Raw genomic sequence first — 4,236 nt, 5'->3', positions numbered from 1 at the left:
CAGTAACTGCTTGTCTACTATGTCTCCAAGGCAAGCCACAGGCTATAAGTCTATTCTGCAAAAGGAGCAGCAAAAGATTGCTTAGCGCAATTCCTCTATTTAAAGTATGCTTGAGTTTTGATTATTTTGGTTTTTTGGTTTTCCTTCTATTCATTTGAAGTTTTGTTATTTATGGTTGTTGTTTTGTTCATTTGCTTTTCTATTTTGGTAAGAATATAGACTGTATATATTGACTACATGCATCTGGTTACTATCAATTAAATTGGATATATTCTGGTGAATAAAGGAGTAATCTCAAACTCTTCACTCTTAAGAACCTTCTTTATTGATCAACTACTTTAGTGTCAACATCTGAAGTCCCACAGCTGTCAGGGAGGGATGGATCTCTGAATTCTCATCAGGACTGGGCATCAAAATTGCTTCCCAGTTAGACGGAGATTCAAGGGCAATTACACAGTTCACTGTGTTTCCAACTCTGTGAATTTCAACTTCATCATACATACATTACCCACTGTGTATGCTTGCTGTCAAATATATAGTTACCTCTAAATTATACTCTGTGGTTGAGAGTGTTGAACAAATTAATGGGATAAACATTAATTTTTCTGTAACATCTCCCAGGACATATTAACATGGTATAAGGGAGTTTAAAGCAATCGGGAATCCTGCACCCAAATTCCATGGCGGAGAGTGCTGAACTTCCCACGAATGCAGATAATCCTGAGACCACAGGACAGAAAGCCACTTCTGCCCAGCTCTGCCCACATCTCTGGCACAATATTAATCTGCATGATGCCTCTGGAAAGAGGAATAGAGGAGCAGTCAGCGGCAGGAACCTGCTTGGTCCAGCCTGGGCCCAGTACCGACCCGGGCCCTGAGCATAGGGCCCTGAGCATATTTGAAGAAAACCAGAGGCATACAATTCTCTGTTTCCTTATTGTGGCTTTTGTTATTTGAAGCTCTAAACACCATTTTGTTGTTGTTGAATTTTAATTGGATATTTTTCATTTCGAATTCAAATGTTATTCCTTCCTTGTTTTCCAGAAATAAGTCTGAATACCATCGCCCTCCACCTCTTCTATAAATGTATTCCCTTCACCATCCATCCACTTTCCCAGCCTAGGCAGGACCAAGGGCTGCTCATTCCATTAGTGTCCAAGAAGACCATCCTCTGATACACATGCAGATGGGGCCATGGCACAGTCCCTGTATAGTGTTTGGGTAGAGGTTTAGTCTCTGGGAACTCTGCTTGGCAACCATGGTTGTTCTTATGGGGTTGCAAGTCCCTTCAACTCTTTCAATCTTTCTGTAATTCCTCCAACTGATGTCCAGTTCTCAGTTCAATGGTTTGCTGCTAGCATTCACCAGATATTTGACATGATCTGGCTGTGCCTCTCAGGAGACATCTATATCCAGTTCCTGTCAGCCTGCACCTCTTAGCTTCATCCACCTTATCTAGTTTGAAGGCTGTATATGTATAGGCCACATGTGGGGTAGATTCTGAATGGCCATTCCTCCAGGCTCTGTTCTAAACTTTGCCTCCCTATCCCTTCAATAGGGATTCTTCTTCTCCTTTAAAGGAAGGAGTGAAGCATCAGCATTTTGGTCATCCTCCCTGGATTTCATTTGGTCTGTGAATCTTGAGGAATTTGAGCATTTGGGCTAATATCCACTTATCAATGAGTGCATACCATGTGTGTGTTTCTGTGATTGGGTTAACTCACTCAGGATGATATGTTTTAGTTCGTTCTCTTTGCCTATGAATTTCATGAAGTCATTGTTTTTGAGATCTCTGTAGTACTCCATTGTGTAGATGAACCACACTTTCTGTTTCCATTCCTCTGTTGAAGGGCATCTGGGATCTTTTCATTTTCTGACTAGTATAAATAAGGCTGCTATGAACATGGTGGAGCATGTGCCCTGTTGTATGTTGGAGCATCTTTTGGGTATATGTGCAAGAGAGGTATAGCTGGGTCCTCAGCTAGTGCAATGTCTAATTTTCTGAGGAACCTCCAGACTGATATCCAGAATGGTTGTACCAGTCTGCAATCTCACCAACAATGGAGGAGTGTTCCTCTTTCTCACATCCGTGCAAGCGTCTTCTATAGCCTGAGTGTTTGATCTTAGCCATTCAGACTGGTGTGAGGTGGAATCTCAGGGTTGTTTGATTTGCATTTCCCACATAACTAAAGATGTTGAACATTTCTTTTGGTGCTTCTCAGCCACTCCATATTCCTCAGCTGTTAATTCTTGTTCAGGTCTGAACCGCAATTTTTAATAGGATTATTAGTATCCCTACAGTGCAGCGTCATGAGTTCTTTGTATATTTTGGATATTAGCCCTCTATCAGTTGTAGGATTAGTAAAGGTCTTTTCCCAATCTGTTGATTGGTGTTTTGTCCTAACCACAGTGTCCTTTGTCTTACCGAAGCTTTGTACCTTTATGAGATCCCATTTGTCTACTCTTGATCTTAGAGCATAAGCCATTCGTGTTTTGTTCAGGAAATTTTTTCCAGTGTCCATGTGTTCAAGATGCTTCCCCACTTTTGCTTCTCTTCGTTTGAGTGTATCTGGTTTGATGTAGAGGTCCTTGATCCACCTGGACTTAAGCTTTGTCCAGGGCAATAAGCAGGGGATGATTTGTCCTCTTCCATATGCTGACCTCCAGTGGAGCCAGCACCATTTGGTGAAAATGCTATCTTTTTTTCCACGTGATGGTTTTGTCTCCTTTGTCAAAAATCAAGTGACAATAGGTGTGTGGGTTCATTTCTGGGTCTGCAGTTCTATTCCACTGGTCTATCTGTCTGTCTCTGTACCAATACCATACAATTTTATCACTATTGCTCTGTAAACTGCTTGAGTTCAGGGATAGTGATTCCCCCTGAAGTCCTTTTATTGTTGTGGATAGTTTTAGCTATCCTGAGTTACTTGTTATTCCAAATGAATTTGCAAATTATTCCTTCTAACCCTATGAAGAAGTATATTGGAATTTTGATGGGGATTGCATTGAATCTGTAGGTCACTTTTGGAAAAATGGACATTTTTTACTCTCTTCATCCTGCCAACCCACGAGCATGGGAGATCTTTCCATTTTCTGAGATCTTCTTCATTTCTTTCTTCATATACATGAAGTTCTTTTCACACAGATCTTTCACTTGTTTGATAAATTCACACTGAGGTATTTTTATGTTATTTGGGACTATTATGAATGGTGTCATTTCCCGAATTTCTTTCTCAACTTGTTTATCTTTAGTGTAGAGGAAAGCTACTGATTTGTTTGAGTTAATTTTATACCCAGCCACTTTGCCGAAGTTGTTTATCAGTGTTAGGAGTTCTCTGGTGTAACTTTTTGGGTGTCTCAATTATACTGTCCTATCGTCCTCAATAATGATAATTTTCTTCTTCCTTTCCAATCTGTATCCCTTTGACCTCCTCTTTTTGTCTGATTGCTTTGGCTAATGCTGGGGACAACATACAATGACAGAGACTGCCAGCCGTAGTCCGGGATGGAGACATCTCAGAAGCCTGCAGCAGCTCCTTGTAAAGTAGGGTGGCTTCTGGAACCCTGAGTATCAGGAGACACATCCCTCCAGGGGCCCACCATGTGAAATAAGAGGCTGCCTACAGTAGTCCGGGATGGAGACATCTCAGTAGCCCACAGTAGCTCTTTGTAAAAACTGGTTGTTTCCATTTCCCTAACCTTATCACTGGACAAGGGCTGTATAGATTTCATTTGTGTGTGACTCCTATCGGTAGGCCTTGATGTGCACAATTATTGTATTATATCTGACTTTCCTACTTCTTTCTCCTTATGCTCTGGTGAATTCTGTGAAACTAGATGTTCCTTGATGTTATGATTTTAGACAATTGGAAATTGATGCATAGGGGCACAGCACAGCATAGCCCTAGAGGCCGAGTTGCATACTGTGTATTCTCATCTTGGAAAAAAATGTAATAACTGCACAATTGTAGTTCCAGATTAAGGTTTGACTTGCAAAGATAGCTTGAAGAAAATAAGAGAAAATGAATTAGAGACAACATTGGGACCCTAAGAAAGGAAAAAGTTATTGAAGTTAGGACATAAATTTTCCATAATATTTCAGACTGGTTCCTGGATATTGAAGTATAGAATATGTAAAATAATATACTAGTAAACTAAGTCAAGCTACTGGAACTCTTATGAGAGTCATTGTGTGCAAGGAACAGAAAGCTAGTGGAATTACTGTGCTAAGAATTA

General features: G+C 40.5%; 1 protein-coding gene across 2 annotated transcripts in view; it reads left to right on the top strand.

Annotated features, from left to right (window-relative positions):
- The window catches only part of LOC148003510 (disks large homolog 5-like), a 77,416-nt gene extending 77,117 nt beyond the window's left edge, over nucleotides 1–299 (top strand). For both annotated transcript variants that reach the window (XM_087568690.1, XM_087568689.1), the window contains one exon: nucleotides 1–299. This exon is cut by the window's left edge and continues 487 nt beyond it. The gene's annotated coding sequence lies outside the window, so the exon portion shown is untranslated.
- Nucleotides 300–4,236: the final 3,937 nt, after the last annotated feature.

This window comes from Rattus norvegicus, chromosome 9 (assembly GCF_021556685.1).
Source record: "Rattus norvegicus strain SHRSP/BbbUtx chromosome 9, alternate assembly SHRSP_T2T, whole genome shotgun sequence".
NCBI classification, from domain to species: Eukaryota; Metazoa; Chordata; class Mammalia; order Rodentia; family Muridae; genus Rattus; species Rattus norvegicus.
Note: the sequence above shows the minus strand (reverse complement) of the source record. Positions and strands in the feature narration are given on the sequence as shown.